The sequence below is a fragment of the Dendrobates tinctorius genome, unplaced genomic scaffold, assembly GCF_039654945.1.
Source record: "Dendrobates tinctorius isolate UK_male_01 unplaced genomic scaffold, ASM3965494v1 ptg000156l, whole genome shotgun sequence".
Classification (NCBI taxonomy): domain Eukaryota; kingdom Metazoa; phylum Chordata; class Amphibia; order Anura; family Dendrobatidae; genus Dendrobates; species Dendrobates tinctorius.
The window spans coordinates 26506211-26525827 of record NW_027361823.1 but is presented as its reverse complement, the minus strand read 5'-3'; the positions used below and the strand labels follow the sequence as shown (position 1 = coordinate 26525827).

The 19617-nt window shown below is 40.9% G+C and overlaps 1 protein-coding gene across 1 annotated transcript in view; it reads right to left on the bottom strand.

The window, feature by feature from the left end:
* Positions 1-19617, bottom strand: part of CABCOCO1 (ciliary associated calcium binding coiled-coil 1) — a 245455-nt gene that overhangs the window by 71890 nt on the left and 153948 nt on the right. The gene's annotated exons all lie outside the window — the stretch shown is intronic.

The window sequence follows — 19617 nt, the reverse complement described above, 5'->3', positions numbered from 1 at the left end:
CAGCTAGTATAATTGCATTTTCTTTGTGTCAGTGATGGTTCAGGACAAGCAATTGCGATTGATAATAGCAAGAGTAAAGCAATGAAGAGCACTATTCTTACTGTCAAACTGATGGAAACGTAAACAGAACCTGCAGGAACTCCTTATTAGTCAATAGGATCCATCAGTAACTGCTTGGAATCGTTGCATCACTGATCCATCACAGAGTCATGACTTTTATAAACAAAGCCTTAGGGTGTGTTCATACTGCATCTTTATTCAGTGGTCAAAATCATTTGTTTTTCAAGAAGACGCATCAGGAAACTCTCTTTTTCCTTGGAGTTTAGTAAATTTAAAGTCTTTTGCTATCATTTCTTTGATCACCTCCTAAACTTTTATTCCAGTTTTTTTTTTGTTTTCTTCAGTGCAATGAAGAAAATGCGAGGTTTTTTTGTTGCGTCAGAACCACTAAAAATACACAACAAAAAAGAATGGGAGACTTCTGGATGTAGTTTTGCACACGTTGCGGATTTTACGCGTTTTTGCTGCATTTTTTTGCCACGAAAACGCTGCAAAAGCGCATACAAAAAGCAACCCATTGAATACAATGCCATTCCGCACATATACTTTGCTAATGCTGCGTATTTTTCCATGGGGGAATCGCATTGCGAAAAAATGTGCAGCAAGCTCATTCTTTATGCAGAATTCCCGCGATTCCCCACGCATAGGAATGCATTGATCCGCTATGGCCACCATGCGCAAAGTAAGCGGATGTGTGGATGGTACCCAGGGTCTGGAGGAGGGGAGACTCTTCTCCAGGCCCTGGATACCATATCCCTGTAAAAAAAAGAATTAAAATAAAAAATCGTGATATACTCACCTTTCGGCGTCCCCCGCAGCGTTCCCAGGCCTCAGCAATGCTCCCAGCAAGTCCCGTTCCCAGTGATGCCTTGCAACAATGACCTGTGATGATGTAGCGGTCTTGCCAGATGCTATGTCATTTGGGGTCATTGTCACAAGGCATCACTGGTAACGGGAATTGCCAGGAGCATCGCTGAGGTCTGGGAACACTGCGGGGGACGCCGGAAGGTGAGAATATCACGATTTTTAATTTTTTTTATTATTTTTAACATTATATCTTTTTACTACTGATGCTGCATAGGCAGCCTCAATAGTAAAAAGATGGTCACACTTGTCAAACACTATGTTTGACAAGTGTGACTAACCTGTCAATCAGTTTTCCAAGCAGTGCTTCAGATCACTTGGAAAACGCTAGCATTCTGCAAGCTATTTACACTTGCAAAACGCTAGTTTTTCGCGGGAATTCCACATGCGGATTTCCCGCAAATTTCCCAAGGCAGGAAGTTGCGGAATTGCCGCGGAAATTTCCACGACAATTCCGCATATGTGCACATAGCCTTAGGGTTTCCACTGACTTGTTTTGTAGGCATTGTCTTCTTAGCGAAAAAAAGCTAAAGAACCAATATGTTACTCCTTTTAAATACTTGGTGTCTTTTGAATGCCGGAAGCAATTAAAAAATGCACAGTAGCCTGAACATAAAAACAATAAGATGTTTTTTTAAATTAGAAATGCATGGTTCTTTAGGATGCTTTTTGTATGCTTTTTTCTGCACAAAAAAATGGGAAAAAAGACACAATGTGAACATAACCTTTGGTATGAGGAGAGAGCAGTACAAAGGAGTAACGCATGTAAGGCTCTAATCTGCGTTGCGATGTCCATTAAATTAAACACCATCAGACTGTGTCAGATATGTCATGTGATGGATACTAATTGCACCCAACACATCCCATTGACTTTTAAGGGTGATGTGATGGATTCTAATTGCACCCAACACACCCCATTGATTTTTAAGGGTGACTACTGGGTTCTGCTAACGTGTCAAATGTTTTGACATGACATATGCTGTGCTATTATTTCCATCAACTGTGACAGAATCTGAGACGAGATGTCCATGCAGATATAAACTCAACGTTAGTTTGCTTTATGGGGCAATACAACCTTTCTTAAACAAGCACAATGGCTGGTATGGTATAGTACATTATTACAAGCCTTACAGGTGCCCTACGACTTTTATTATCTATGCAGTACTGCTGGTAGGAATATGAACAATCAGCCAGTGTTAGATGGCATATAGTATATAACATTTAGTATATAGCTGGCGCTGTTTTCTATATATAGGCTATAGATGTATAGTACTATATACTGTATGATGTATGCTTATATTTCTATATATGCATTCTAGCAATTAGTTTACATAGTTACAATATTCAGAATTATTATAGGGAAACTTGGATATTGTTTTTACTATTTTATTGCATCCTAGCATCCTAGATGCAGTCAGGCTAGTTTCACACTAGCGTTACAGGGTGCAGCGCACGGCCGCCGCTAAGCTCTGCCCCGGCCGCGCCCCCTCCGGTCAGCTCCTCCTCTGATCGCATGATGCTGCATGCGATCAGCGTACCCTATATTTAGCATTGGGTACGCTGGTCATGCGCGGGCACACTTTTGCCGATGCATCTGCCCTTTTGGCACTGCGCTGACGTGCGCCAAACGCACTGTATTGCATTTTTGTGTGCTCAGAGCAGCGCCAAAAGGGCGGATGAGCCGGCAAAAGTGTGCCAGCGCACGACCAGCGTACCCAATGCTAAATATAGGGTACGCTGATCGCATGCAGCGTCATGCAATCAGAGGAGCAACTGACCAGAGGGGGCATGGATGGGGGCGGAGCTTAGCGGCAGTCGTGCGCTGCACCCTGTAACGCTAGTGTGAAACTAGCCTAAGTTTTATATATTTATGAATGGAGTGGCGGATATTGGACATGCAGTACAAATGACTGTGTTGGGCCAGTTTGAAAAATGTACAATGCATAAAGATAAGTTGATGGCACTATATTAATAAAAATATATTAAAGAAGGGATTTGAGTATCATTAAAGAAATTTTCCCAAAATTGATAGTTACCCCTTATCCATAGTAAAGGAGATAAAATAATAGTTGCTGAATTCTGAACACTGGGATCCTCAGTGATCCCAAGAATTGGGCTCTAAAGACTAAAGTAGAGGTCATGCAAGAGCATTTTTGCTCCATTTCACTGTCTATGGGACTAGTGGGAAATGGTGGAGCACTGTATTCACCTTTTTCTGGCAGTCTCATAGACAATAGAGCAGAGGTGCACATGTTGAACATCTGCTTTATTCAGATATGGCTTTGCAAACTCCATTTTCAAGATCACTGAGAATCCCAGTGGATAGATGCCCAGTGATTAGTAATTTATCCCCTGTCCTATAGTTAGAGGAAAACTTTCAATCTTGGGAAAACCTATTTAAAGGGAATCTGTCACATCCAAAAACGCCGTTTAATTTCACTATACAGTGATGGTGGCTGTAATAACTACCCTGCATATTGACTGACATCCCGTTTTGTACACACACTGCACACACGCACTGCAGAGCAGGCTATGAATCAAAGTGTCGGGGAGTCATTACAGCCACAATCACTGTATAGCAAGCAGTGACTGTAACCGCTCCCGCCCAGATGACTGTAAATGAACGGCTGCAGGGAGAATATATCTGTTTTTTCCCTGTAGCTGCTGCTGCAGTAAGCTGGCTAAAGATTTAAATGCTATCTACTTTCAAATTACTCCTATATCTGAAGGAAAATAGTGTTTTCTGGACATTACAGGTTTCATTTAAGAAACCAATGTGACTGCAGGATAAGCAAGAAAAAACTCAATAGTTTTTGCTCTCCTATGTTTTTAAACACAACAATATTGATTTAGTAAAATATGGATTTATATTGAAGGTTTAGCTGTAAGGAAATGTATTATATCTAAATCTGTTTTTTTTTTCAAACACAAACAAATAATTTTTTAGTGAAAGGGAATTCATTCACAATCAGGTTAAATTGAAAGTATGATAATGCCTGCATTCACGCAGGAACATAATGTACTACATCAGTTACATTAATTGCATTTCACTGTGGAAATAATTGTTGCCTTGAGAATATGTGAACATCTTAATTTTCTTTTAGAGAAGCACTGGTATCTAAGAGAATAAAAAGAACATTTTGTCTTATGAGGCATAAAAACACACAGTATGAAGGAAACAAAGATTCAACTTGATTCTGTGATTTATTGTGCCTCTGCAGAGTTCTTTTGATCCTTGACTATGCCCTTTGTCCTCGTCTACAATACAATATGTACTTTAATAGCTACAACATCAGTCTAAAGAAAAACACTGAAAAGCTGCTATTTCACTTACACCTCTCACTACTAGCAGCCTGGTTACTTGGCCTTAAAGAGTAACCATCGTTTTAATCTTTATTTTATAAATCAATAGTACACGTGAAAATAAGCAACTTTGTATTATATCGGATCAGAGAAATCTGCTTCTTTCTCTGCCAAAATTCAGCCATTTTCTAAATTCGGAGGTGGAAAAATATTTAGAATTGAGAGTCCTCAGTGGTTGATACCTTTTAATGGCTAACTGAAAAGATGGTAACACATTGCTACTTCTAGCTACTGGCTAACACGGTACAAAGATATATATCTTCCCCGTATTAATTCGGAGGTAAAATCTGTATTCAGTGAAGACAGATTTTCCCATTGCTGAGATAGATGACAGATGCTTCCAGGGGTGAAATGACTGCAGTCGCAAAGGTTGCGACCGAGTCCGTGTGGGTGAGTGGCCCGTCGATGCCAGCCAAAACTTCAACTGGATGTGCGTCGTCGGGCACATAGTCAGCTGAAGTGTATTGCAGCGCAGAGACCTGCCAATCAGAGGCCAGCAGCTAATGTTGTCATGCACGTGACTCCCATAACTTGCGATCTGAAGTCAGCTGTCAGCTTCACAAGAGGACGCCGCACGGCGGGGGAGCAGAGGGAAATGAGTATAATCATTTTTTTCTCTATGCATAAAAGAACAGTGGCAGAATGGTGGACACATACCAGGATGGGGGATATATAGATGAGGACGGGGGACATATATACCATGATGAGCCCAGGATAGAGAATATATATATCAGGATGGGGAACATATACTAGGATAGGGTCCAGGATAAGGGACATATATATCAGGATGGGGCCCAGATAAGGGACATATATACCAGGATGGGGCCAAGGATAAAGAATAAATACCAGGATGGAGCCCAGGATAAGGAACAGATATTCCAGGATGGGGGATATATTTACCAGGATGGACACAAGTTTAAAGGACATATATACCAGTATTGCGGTATTGGCAATGTATACACCAGGATGTGCCCAGGATGAGGGGAAGGACAAAAGGTAGGGGGCACAGCTGAAGGGCGTATAACATCAGAGATTAAATAAACAGGGGTGCTGCATAATGCACGGAAAGAAACATAGAACAATTAGAGAAAAAGATCCATGCACAAAAAAGAGCACACCCATGAGAAAAATATGTATAGACCATGATACGTAAGAAAGTGTATAAACAATTGTTATTAGTAGACAAAACAAACCACAATAAAATCAATTAAAAAGACAAAACACATCACATAGGTCCCATAAATCAGCATTAAAGCACACCACAATATAATATAATATGGGTGAAACAAGAATTTCCATGACAAAGTAGTATATATATGAATCCTGAATAATTGCAGAAATAGTGCCAATCTGGGCGTCCCCATAAGGCAAAAAAAGAGAGACAGAGCCCTGTATGAGATCAGAGTATTTGCATGAGATACCTGTAAAGATGGTGCCCCTATGAAAAGGGAGTACCCCCTAAAATGAAAATAACCTGCGTAGAAGAAAGCACCAAGGCAAGGCTTAGGGCTAAAATAGCCAGCAAGTCACCAACCAGGGCTCCCCACATCACCTTTGGTCCCAGGACCACTGTCCCATTTGCCTTGCTATCCCTGACGCCCTGACATGTGCTCTCCTGGTTGGTGACTTGCTGGAGACATGATTCATCTCAGGCCACTTGGTGCAACAGCTCTCCAAGGTGTGCTCACTCCTTTTTAGATGCAGACTAACGAGCAGATCTAAAATTGATGCAGGTGTTAGTTTTGGGAATGAAAATTTACAGGGTGATTCCATAATTTTTTCCTCAGAATTGAGTGATTCCATAATTTTTTCCTTATGCTTGGTTTAAAAAAGTAACCATTACTGACTACCACATTTTTTGTTCTTAATTTCTTGTAGTGTTTCTTAAAGCCAGAAAGTTGCCATTTGAATTGATTTTAGTTTTGTGCCATGTCTGTGATCTGCTTTTTTTCTACAAAATTAAACAACTGAATGAACATCCTTGAAGGCCAGTGATTCCATAATTTTTGCCAAGGGTTGTAGTAGGGGAGGGTGAGATATGGAGCCTGAAAGTGAAAAGTTCCAAACATTGTTAACCTTTTGCTCATCATTGTATGTATATCCCTTTTTCTTGTTACTGTTGTGTTTCCTGACTTGTCCTATTTTTTGACCACTTGATTGGCTTCTGATTTTGTCTCTGACATGACCTCTTGGTATTGACACCACGTGACAACCCTTTTTACGACCTGCTTGTTCCACCATGCAACAGCTGACTCTGTGGCCTCAGCCTAGGGGTCCCTGTGTAAGTCTAGATCCCTGTATGAGGGCTAAAGTGTGAAGGCCAGAGCAACCCTTGGGATTCGGTAAACATAGTGGCTTGCATTAAGACTTTACATGAAATTCTTATTAACAGCAGCCTGGCTTCCATGTACAGTACAACTGTGACACTGTCTCTGCATCGACTACCAGAGTGGTCAGTGTTGGATCCATGGGGGTTAGGACAGGTTGTAGGCCTCATTGTATTGTTTTAAAATGATCAATGCTTTTTTTTTTTTTTTTATAAATCAGAACTCCTTTAACCCCTTCGCACCAGAGCTTGTTTTTGCCTTCGTGACCGGGCCAATTTTTTCAATTCTGACCAGTGTCACTTTATGAGGTCATAACTCTAGAACGCTTTAACGGATCCTGCTGATTCTGACATTGTTTTCTCGTAACATATTGTACTTCATGATGGTGGTAAAATTTCTTGGATATGAACTGCGCTTATTTGTTAAAAAAATCGAAATTTGGTGAAAATTTAGAAAATTTTGAAATTTTCAAAGTTTTAATTTTTATGCCCTTAAATCAGAGAGTGATATCGCACAAAATAGTTAATAAATAACATTTCCCACATGTCTACTTTACATCTGCACAATTTTGGAAACATAATTTTTTTTTTTAGGAAGTCATAAGGGTTAAAAGTTGACCAGCGGATTTCTCATTTTTACAACAAAATTTACAACACCATTTTTTTAGGGACCACCTCACATATGAAGTGAGTTTGGGGGGTCAATATCACAGAAAATACCCAAAAGTGACACCATTCTAAAAACTGCACCTCTCAATGTACTCAATACCACATTCAAGAAGTTTATTAACCCTTCAGGTGCTTCACATGAATGAATGGAATGTGGAAGGAAAAAATAAACATTTAACTTTTTTTTCACAAACATTTTACTTCAGAACCTTTTTTTTTATTTTCACAAGTTTAAAAAGAGAAAATCAACCACAAAATTTTTTGTGCAATTTCTCCCGAATATGTCGATACCCCGTATGTGGGGCTAAACCACTGTTTGAGCACACGGCAGAGCTCAGAACGGAAGGAGTGCCGTTTGACTTTTTCAATGCAGAATTGGCTGGAATTGAGATTAGATGCCATGTTGCATTTGGAGAGCCCCTGATGTACCTAAACAGTGGAAAACCCCCACAAGTGACCCCATTTTGGAAACTAGACCCCTTAAAGAACTTATCTAGATGTGTCGTTCAACACTTTGAACCCCCAAGTGTTTCACTAAAGATTATAATGTAGAGCCATGAAAATGAAAAAATCATTTTTTTCCACAAAAATGATCTTTTAGCCCCCAATTTTTATTTTCACAAGGGTAATTGGAGAAATTGGACCCTAAGAGTTGTCCAATTTGTCCTGAGTACGCTGGTACCCCATATGTTGGAGAAAACTACTGTTTGGGCACACGGTGGGGCTCGGAAGGGAAGTAGTGACGTTCTGAAATGCAGACTTTGATGGAATGGTCTGCGGGCGTCATGCTGCGTTTACAGAGCCCCTGATGTACCTAAACAGTGGAAACCCCCAATTCTAAATCCAACCCTAACCCCAACACACCCCTAACCCTAATCCCAACCCTAACCATAACCACAAACCTAACACCAACACACCCATAACCCTAATCCCAGCCCTAGCCCTAACCCTAGCCCTTACTCTAACCTGCGCACCTGCTTTTTTTATCTTTAATTTTTTTTTTCTTTTTGTGACAAGATCGCTGCCCTGCGATCTGACTCATAGTAATGCCACTTCTCCTCTGATCTCACACTGACAGATGATCAGAGGAGAAGCAGCATTACTATGTGACAAGATCGCTGCCTGGCACATAGTAACTTAACATGTGAAAAAGATCAGCCAATTGTCCCCATTATTCTCATCTATTGTTTTGCCTACTTGGGCAGCATGGGGGTTCAGTGGTTAGCACAGTAGCTCAGAGGTTAGCATAGTGGCTCTGTGTTAGCTTGGTGGCTCAGTGGTTAGCATGGTGGCTCATTGGTTGGCACGGTGGCTCAGCGGTTGGCATAGTGGCTCAGTGGTTGGCACGGTGGCTCAGTGGTTAGCACTGTATCTCAGGATCCTGATTATGGTAGTACTACATTTTATTGGTACCAGTCCTACCATACCAGAGAAGTCGTGTTACAATGAGTGAGATCACCGGGAAACAAGCAGCTTTTCCAGTAACACGACTTCTCCTCTGATCTCACACTGACAGATGATCAGAGGTGAAACAGCGTTACTGTGTGACTAGATCGCTGCCTGGCACAGCTGATCGCTGCCTGGCACAGCTGTGCCAGGCAGCGATCTTGTCACACAGTAACGCTGTTTCTCCTCTGATCATCTGTCAGTGTGAGATCAGAGGAGGTCGCGTTACTATGAGTCAGATCGCCGGGAAACAAGCAGCTTTCCCAGCGAGCGCTCTCATTGGCTGCTGTGACACTGACGTCATCAGGACCTGAACCAATCAGGTCTCGATGACGTCGGGGGTCCCAGCATGCATTGTGCATCGGGATCCCCGCGTTATAATGTATGTGGGGGTCCCGAGGGGGCACAAAACCGCCGACAGTAGATAAACATCGGCGCTGCACAAAGCCCAGCAAGCGCCAACTTTTATCTACTGTGGGCGGTCGGGAAGCGGTTAAGGCTTTATGTGATTACATTTTACAAATTCCATTAAACTATAAAATAATTATCCTTTTCCATCGTATTGCTAATTTACAGAGTAATGAATAATTTTAAGTATTGCTGATTTCTAAATCATGAAGATACTTATTTCAATGTCACAATTCTGTCATGAGTTTAGACTCTTACCGATTTTATAAAAGATTGCATTGTAAATAGAGACTTAGACAATGTGTAAGTTTTGTTCCTCCAGTTATTTGCTTTTCCACTGTATTATAAAACATCTGAAATGGCAATGGGAATTTCATTACTAAAATCCTCTTATTTACCTCATGGGCTGCAAGGGTCAAACATTAAAGTTATCCATCACTTCATCTGAAGGTTTTACAATCTGAGTCTGCTATGAGACAATTGGTCTGTCTCAAGCATTTCACTCTACCTCTGTAATCCATACATTTGTCCTTCGTCACCCCAACATAAATCTGTAGCATTAAACCCTGCGAATGTGAAAAGTCTTGAGGCAAACAAGTTTTCACATTAGCCTAAAGATAACATTATCCCCCACACGCACATTTTATTATTATTAAAAGTAATACAAACTATAATTAAATATTCCCTATCCTAATACAAACATTTTATAGTGTTGGAAAAATCAGGAACATATTTTTTTTATGAAATGACTGTAAAGACGAATCGACTTAACAAAATACAAAAAGTAAATTGCTTACGTAAAAAAATTAAAAAAATCAGAATGCAAATCTGCGCAGTCCCACTATGCAAAGATCAGTAGTAGACTTCCCTAATCCGACTTTGCCATGAAGTGCTCAGACATATATGTCAGTAAATGCTCTTTTTGCTGGTAACAATAGGAAAAGAAATACTAAAAAAAATATAATAAATTTAATTTTATTAGTTGGCTGGTTCTTCTTGGTACTCAAATTTTAGCATTATTTCTCTTGTATGGGTAACCTTCAAGCCCACAACTATCAGCTTTGACTCAACTGGAAATAGGTATACAGTAATTATTTATTGTTATGTTTGTAAGTGCAACACTCATATATGTCTGTACATTATAAACTGCTCATTTGTAGTTTTACAAAGAGAAACTTAAGGGGAATCTGCACCATGTTTGTGATATGTGATCTGACAGTACCAAGATGTAGAGGCCGAGACTCTGATTCCAACAAAGTGTCATTTACTGGGGCTTTATCTGATGCAAATCTAGTTCTATGAATGCTGAGCTCAGTATAACCCCGCCAACACCACTGATTTGCAGCTTTCTGTGTGCGCTGTGCATACAGGTAAGGAAGATTGGAATCTGTCTTGTTAAACCACTGTATGGTCTTGCCCACTGTGCTGCAGTTCAGTTTAAGAATGTTGGCAATCTTCTTATAGCCTAGGCCATCTTTATGCAGAGCATCAATTTTTTATTTATTTTTTGTCAGAGCGATAATACCAAATTTAACACATCTTGTAACACTAATGAGTTACATGAAACTGGGGTGGGAAAATGGCTAAATGGGCCATTTTCAATTAGGGGTGTACTCACTTTTGTTGCCAGCAGTTTAGACATTAATGGCTGTGTCTTGACTTATTTATAGAGCACACCAAATTTACACTGTTACACAAGCTGTAAAGCTGTACACTGTCTACTTTACATCGTATCATATTTTCAGTGTTGTCCCATGAAAAGATGTAATAAAATAAAAATGTGATCACTTTTGTGATATACTGTAATATCATCAACATGGGGATATGTTTTAGCAAGCAGAGGTCAGTGTTTGCAAATGATGCTATGGACTTTGTGCATTGACAGGTAGTAGGTATGTACAAAGGGTACCATTTCTGCTTTTGTGCTAGGTGGTGTAAGTGATATAAACAGGGCCCTAGGTTCCTATTGCCTAAGTAGGTGTGTAGGATAGTCCATTATCTTGAATTTAAGGGACAAATCGAGTCTGGTGGGTAGAGTGGTTTTGTCTGACATGATGAGGGCGATACTTTGATATTAGGATCTGGGGAGACTATTCTTGGTGGATCTTGGGTGGAAGCTAGATTAGTGTAGTAGGCTGTTGCAGTCTAAGGATTCCGTGTATAGGTGTGTGGAGAGATTCTCATCCACGTCTTTAAGTACAAATGTGTCCAGGAAGGATATTTATGTGATGCTGTGGTTGAGGGTGAATTTGAGTTCTTGTCGGATGTAGGTCAGAGTCAAGAATAACTTGAGTGAGTTGAATGTGCTGTGCCAAATGCAAAAGATGTCATCTATGAATCTGTACCAGCAGATTGAATGTTGGAGAAAAAGTTTGCTGGTGTAGACGAGCTGTTCTTCAAACAGACTTATGTAGGAATTTCCATATGCCGAAGCTACATTTGAGCAAATTGTGGTGTCACATATTTGGGGCAAAACTGGGTCGAGTCACTGTCAAAGTTAAAACTGGATAGTAGTTTGGATATAACTTTTAGGCCTTTGTCATGGGCGATCAAAATGTAAAGGCTATTCACGTCTAAAGTCACCGGGAGACTGCCAGGAGGTACTGTGGTAAGGTTGCTTATGAGCTGAAGGAAGTGTCCTGTGTCTTGTAGGAATGAGCGTGTGTTCTTGGTGAGAGGGTTAACGATTTTTTCCAGTGAGATAGATAAGGTAGAAAGAAATGAGTCACTGGAGGCCACTATGGGGCGGCCCACTGTATCCTCAGCAGACTATAGAAAACTGGAATAACAAGATGCAGGTTGGTAAGGAAGGTAGCTTTTTTTCATCAATGATGTTGTTATATTGGTAGGTGGACAGTGTATGAAGGATTCTATCCCTGATGGTGGTTGTTGGGTCTCTGGAGATCCTATTATATGAACTGGTCTGATAGCTGTCTGTGAATCTCCCTTAGATAATTTGAGTGTTCCATGGTTACAATGGCACCCCTCTTGTCGACTGATTTGATCACTATATTCTTGCTGTTTTTGAGTGGTTGTATAGCTCGTTTTTTGTCTGTGGTTAGATTCTGTGTGAGGGGTGGAGGCCTAGTTTCTGTTGATGCAAGTATTGTTTGATGTCCCTGTCTTTGAGGTTGATCAAAGTTTCAGTTGCATGATTAGTGTGCGGTGGATTAAACACACTGGGGTTATGTAGGCACAAGCAAAAAATAGAGAGTTACAAAACAGAGGCACCAACGGAAGGATGTGCTTTGTTGGCAGAGGTATCGTTGAGTAAATTAAAATGGGTCCTTAGTCAGATGTTGTGGTACAAACGCTGTAGGTCCCGTTCCAACTGGATTGTGTCCCAGTTCGGAGTTGTTTCTCCACCTCCACATATGTTGTCCCTTGTTGAACATTTTATGATTTAATATTTATTCTCATGAAAGTAATTTCTCTCATAATATGCATGTAACAACCATGAGAATGTCAAGATTGTAATATATATACTGTAATGATGCATTTTGTATATATTTACAACTTGGGCACTTATGCCACGCTTTCTTCTTTTCTTCCAGTGACTATTGTAACAAAGACCCAGGAAACGTCTAAAGTCTATGTCGCTCACCTCCCAGTGACACTGACATTTTTTTTAATGTTTGCTTTGCACTAAATAAAATACTTTGGTATCTCTACAACCAAGAGTTTACACTGTGCATATGCAGAAAGCTGGCAATCAGTGATGGTCGTAGGGGGGTTATAGAGAGCAGGAGGAATACAAACACCTACTGACAGCTTCCATTTAAAGGCAATTTTGTTGCTCTGCCACTGATGGCTTAAGTAGTTGCCTACTTGTCAGCTTCACCTCTCTGTTTACAGTGCTGCAGAGATCACATCCTATCTGCAGCCTTAACTCTGCACCCAATGATTGGCTGAAAGTGTAACATACTGTAGAATGGACGTCATCACAGCAGCATTATGAAGCACTGGCCAGCATCTTTAAGCCTTTAACAGCATTCATGACTAGAGTTGAGCGAATTTGTTCAGGTTCCCTCTTATTAGGCAAGCTATACCGCTTTACTGAATAAGCTGCAGAGGGAACCCGGCTGGATTGCGCCGACTGAACAGCTGATCGCCGCCACAGCTGCATGTGTTGCGGCTGTGTCACAGCGATTTGGGATATCCTCTGGTATATGTTCTATTAACATTAACTCCAAAGTAGTGTAAATCCGCACAGCGGGGAAGCCCATTCAATGCACAGGTGTTGCATGAACAAAGCTGCAAGCATATGTACAATGAATTTGTAAAAGAAGGAAAAAGATGCGGCTTGTCCGTCTTTTTTCCCCGCATGCCTCATGTTATCTGCCCGTCCTTTATTGTGTGACCTTTAATGGTTGAATAAAGAAACACTGCACTGCAAATCTGGGTGAGTGCCGCATCTTTTTCCTTCTTTCACAAATGTAGCATGTTTTTTCTGATGCTGAGCACCATTATTCCCAGCAGTGTTTTACACACTGTGTGCCTGTGATTGATCCTCGACTTGTTGCTGGTGGATTAGAGCCTTGGTGCCGTTCATCTGGGCTTTCTTTGAATTGAATATGTACAATGAATGCTCCGTGAGTCGGGGTGCCTCTCCAAAGAAAACAGTCATAATAAATGCCAAAATTTAAAGAAGCAGATGGCACTCACTGATAAAAAAACGTCCTTATTCCAATACTTTAAAACATCGGTGCCGGGAGGATGGGAGCAGGAGTGGATGGGACGACAGCCGTTTCGCACTGCAGTGGTGCTTCTACTGGTGTGATCAGTTACAAAATGTTTTGATATACTATGATTGATTAGCTCATTGCGTATGTTATACCTATGTTTGTTCATCCTATTACGGACAAACTGGATGGTTCTTCCTACATATTGTAATTTACATTCACACTGCAATAAATACTGGATATACTTGTATATGAGCCGAGCTTTTCAGCACATTTTTTTGTGCTGAAAACGCCCCCCTTGGTTTATGCACAAGTAATTGTCCTAGAAGATGGTGGGGGAGGGGAAGCGGCGGAGCAGCAGGTCACAGGAGGCAGGAGTCGGTGACTGCAGCTGTAACTGCACTGCGCTGGCAGTGAATATTCATTTCTCTTATAGCATGCACAGTTACAGCCGCAGCTGCCGGCTTCCAGCGCACATCCTACTTACCTTCCTTGCTCACCCTCGCTGCATCTCGGTGGTTCCAGCACCAGCAGCTCTTCCAGCGAAGCGATCACATGGCCCTGCTCATTAAGGTGGAGTGAATATTCATTACATTAATGAACGGGGTCACGTGGTCGATCAGTCAGAAGAGCTGCTGGCGCCAAACGAGATGCAGCGAGGGCATGCAGGGAAGGTAAGTAGGATTTGTTTTTTTTATAGGAACTATGCATACAAGGGTAGGGAATAAGGAGTCATGCCTAAAAGGGTCGGGAATAAGGAGCAATGCATACAAGTACAGGTACTGGGGAGCCATGCATACAAGGACAGAGACAGGGGAGCCAGGCATACAAGGACAGGGATGGGGAGCCATGCATACCGGGATAGGGATGAGGGGACAACGCATACCCAGCTTATACTCGAGTCAATAAGTTTTTCACAGTTTTTCGTGGCAAAGTTAGGTGCCTCGGCTTATACTCATGTTGAGTTATACTCGAGTATATATGGTAAATTACATAATTAGTGTTACAGTTTAAGAATTCTGATCTGAGGTTACTAATTAAAGTTTTTATATCACACGTGTAGTTTTATGAATACATTTTATTTATTACCCACCTGGATTACTTATTCCTTGGCAATGCACATTTAGTCTGTGGATTTTTTATTGTGATTTCTCTAATAAGATATATTACAAAGATATTTATTGATACTATTGATTTATGTAATACAAATCAAAATAACGGGTATTCTTTAAGTTAGCTAACTAAATTGCTGAAATAACAGGCCATCAGGTATAGACAGAATCCCGCACCACACGACTTCAATATATCTCTGACATTTTCACTCAACTAATGGAGTTCAGAGGAAAAGCATTCAGCCTGACAAATAGACTGTTAAAACCTTCTACTAATCTGAGTAACCACATATGGCGTTTTCCTTTTGGGCCTGGTTAACCCTGTCATTAGCTACTATTATTTTTTTATGGGTCCTATATGAAATTTTGTTTCTTAAAATTATGTGTATCTGACTTTCACTTTACCAGTAACAACTTCTCCAGACTGAATCTGCAAAGAAAAGCCATTGAAATCTGAAGGCTAAATATGACACAAATGAAATAATAACAGTTTATTCCGAATAAGGTAAAAGTATATTAAAAGCATAATACGAGTAATGTAAAAACAGAATTAATACTCTTTAATTTGTTTTCACTGTAGCTTTGTATCACTCCAATTCTAGATCCAAAATGTATTGCTAATACTACTATTAAATGCAATAATACAATTACAATAACCAAGCTATATTGAGTAGTGTCACTACTAAGGAGAGATTCGGATTTATGAATCTATGATTGGACTCAATAGTGGCTGCAGAAATTTGCAAACAAGCACTGGGCAAGAAGGTACTGCAATTCACTGCTGGTACAGCTGATTGAAAGTCACCCCTAACGATATATTTATATTATATTTGATTATATTTTCAAAAAGGCCATATTCATGGGTTGTCATGTTGCATAAAGAAAGCAAGCAGCCATGTTTTTCTAATTCTACACAACACCTTTAAGGCTGCACGCTATAAGAGGATGTCTAAAAGTCTTCGGTTACAGAAGGCTTAAAAAATACTGTGATGCCTGTTAAAGGCTCAGTTCCCATATGTGTTCATAATCATTGTAAATAGTTGAGAAATGGCATAGAAGAGCTTATGCTTTGTTTTCCAACCCTATCATCTGTGAATTCTATTTAATTATGGAGCTCAGATGGCATAGCAATCACTTGATTTCGTTTATGGGTGACCAAAATTTTTCTACATTTAGCTATGTGCTAGGCAGTGGTCACATGGCTGTTTCCTCCATGAAAGCTGCATAAGTTTGTATTATATCAAAACAATTCCATATGTAGAAAAAGTTGTGCCAAAATTATGCTCCTTCTAGAAACATTCAAGAAAATATGCAGGAACAAAACATCTTTAAAGAAGTTGCCCAGTCTTAGTCCACAAGTCTGCAGTTACTCTACGTACTGCTGGCTGCGAGGTTCCTTCCCAACCAATGCAGTATATATACTTCATGTCAATCATGCAACCACCATGACTAAGCACGCGGTGATCGCATGATTGTCACTGCTGTTTCTCACAGCAGGGAACATAGCGTCATCGTTCCGGGGGTGATGATGATACCCCGCAACTACGATCGCTGTGATTGGCTGTTCAATCCTGAACAGCCAATCCAAGTGTTTCTCAGTGGTTCAGGAAGACTGCCTGAAACACTGATGTGCAACCTAGGATCGGTCCTGTAAGAGCACCAATCATAGGCTGGAGCCTAGCAACCACAGCATCACCAGGGCCAGCTCTGATTGGTGCGATCGACGATGACATTGATCGCACCACTCATCGCATCACACGTTGTGACCTGGCAGTGACCACATTGTACTTACTCATACTAGCAATGGATTAGTACAGGGTGGTCACTGTGTCGCTCTGTGCGCCGTGTTGGACCTTGTGATGCCAAAGAAGCCTGTGCCATCACTGTGATTTCTGCTGCTGCTCCTCCTGCTGAAAAAAGAGCTCCTGATACCCCCCCTTGCCTGATCTTTCCTAGTCCACCCCAATCCCCATACCCCCCACCTTTTTCCCCCAATGAACCTCCTGCCGCCAAACGCTGATCAGTACTTGAAAGCTGAACAGTACTTATTCACTGGCCTTTAGGCAGTTTTTTTTCGCGTATCCTGTAGCTGCCAAGCGATGATCATTGATGCAAATCACTGAACCGCACTCATGCTGGCTGTTTTACATAACTTTTTTTCACTATTTCCTCTACCCCTCCATGTTGCACTCTGTGTGTGCGTCCTACAGCCGCTGATCAGACGTACAGCACTCATTAACACCCATGCTTATTTTTGGCAATGACTTTTTTTCCTCTCTCTTTTTTTATCCCCTTTTTGCACCACATCCGTGCAGGCGTCCTACAGCCATCGAGCGCTGGTCAGTGACGAACATTACTGACCGGTCTCCCGTTGTTTGTTTTTTTTGGTGAAAAAAGAATCAAGGAAAAAAAGGAAAAAAAAGAATTAGATTAGTTGGGGACAGTAAAAATATACCATAGTATTCATTGTCTACTACAGTATTTTTTACTGAATTGAGTTAGTGTCAGTAAAGAAAAAAACAAAATTTAGATTACATGACAGGATTAGGTTAGGGACAGTAAAAATATACTGTAGTAATCGTCTACTACAGTATTTTTTACTGAACTGAGCTAGTGTCCGTGCAGAAAAAAAGAATTATTCGTGTATCCTACAACCAAGTGATGATCACTTACACACATCAGTGATCAACCTCCGGTTGTTGCCATTTTTGCTTTTTAAAGAGAATCAAAAAATTATTCAGCTTAGGGATAGTAAAATGTATGGTAGAAATCATCGACTATTACAGTATTTTTTACTGAATTGAGTTAGTGTCAGCACAAAAAAAATAAACATCCATGCGTCCTACAGCCGTTTTGTGCTGATCACTGACACACATCAGTGACCGACCTCCGGTTGTTGGAGCTTTTTTTTTTTTTAGAAAAGAGAATCAAAATAAAATTTAGATTAGGGACAGTAAAATATACCGTAGTAATCGTCAATTACCGTATTTTTTACTGAATTGAATCAGGTTTAGTGTCAGTTGCGGATGCTTTGTAGTTTGTTTTTTTCTCTTTGAAACAAAAAAAACCTCACCTGAATAAAAATTGGTACACACACAAAGAATATAGGTGAAAAAATGTTGATCCACTCATACCAAACCCAGTTTTCAGCAGAAGAGGCATTCACTTTCCTCGCCTCCGACACTGACAGTGAGGTAGAGAATCTCTCTCCTCTTCCTCTAGTGGTACCAAAGTGCCAAGCAGATGTCCCAAGACAGAAAATGAATCAGCGCCCATGGTTACTGACCCCGTTTGGACCTAACCTCCAGACAATTATGAGCCACAGATTCCTGATTTTGTGGCGCCATCAGGAATCCTATTTGACAACACCGGCCTCACAGAAATTCACTTTTTCAAAGTCTTATTCTCTGAAGATTTAGTACATCTCATGTTGTCGCATACAAGTTTGGACACACAGCAATTTTTATCACAAAGTCTGATTTCATCATTTGCAAACTGGACCCCTGTAGATGCCATAGAAATTATGAAGTTTTGGGACCTGGTTCTTTGCATGGGGATAGTGAAGAAGCCAGAAATTCGACAATAATGGATTGTTGATGTTTTGTATAACAATCCTATGCTATTCATGGCTATGCCCCAAACATGCTTTGAGGCCATCCACAAATTCTTGCATTACAGTGACAATGCGCAATGTCCTCTGCAAGATCATCCAAACTTTGACCAACTTTTCAAAGTTTGGTTGTTCATTGATCACTTCCGCAACAAGTTTACTGAGTTGTACAACCCTCAAAAGGATGCCTGTGCAGTAAAAGGGCCAGGCATGGAATTAAACTCTATAAGCTGAGAGTACCTTAGGGTACACCTACAGGTTTAGAGTTTATGAAAGAAAAGACAACCGCATAAATGCCTCCTTGTCCTGGAAGTGAGTGGGAAAATTGTGTGGGATTTGGTGCAACCACTGCTGGATCAAAGTTATTATCTCTAGGAATACAACTTTTACACCAGCCTCCCACTGATCAAGTCCCTTTCTGCACGAGCTACAGCAAACTGCGGTAATGTCTGAAAAAATCAGAGAGGCCTCCCTAGGATGCTAATTGGGCAGCTGCTCATAAAATGTGAGAGCAGAGCCCAATATAGTGACAACATACTAGTGGTCAAGAACAAGGACAAGGTCCTTTTCTTGACCACAATACATGGTGATAGCAATGCCCCTAGCACTGTACGAGTTACCTCTACACAGGTCAACAAAACGCGCTATGTACTGAGGTACAACAACATGGGGGGAGTTGATCTCTCTAATCAAGTCCTCCAGCCATACAGTGCCATGAGAAAAGTCAAGGTATGGTACAAGGAGCTGGCCATGCACATCGTACAGATGGAAAAGTACAACGCTTTCATGCAATCACGATGTGCAGGCCAGACCAGGACCTTCTTTGAGTTCCAGGGAGTAGTGATCAAGGCCCTGATATTAACAGTCAGGAAGGAGCGAGCCAGAGTACTACAGAACTGAAAGTGACCGTGTTGTACCAGGGCAACATTTCCCCAGTGAGGTCCCTCAAACTCAAAATAGAGGAAGGACACAATAAAGGTGCAAAGTGTGAAACAGAAGGTGGATACAAAAGGACACCTCTTATCAGTATGACACCTGCCCTGACACACCTGGTCTGTGTAAGAAAGACTGTTACAG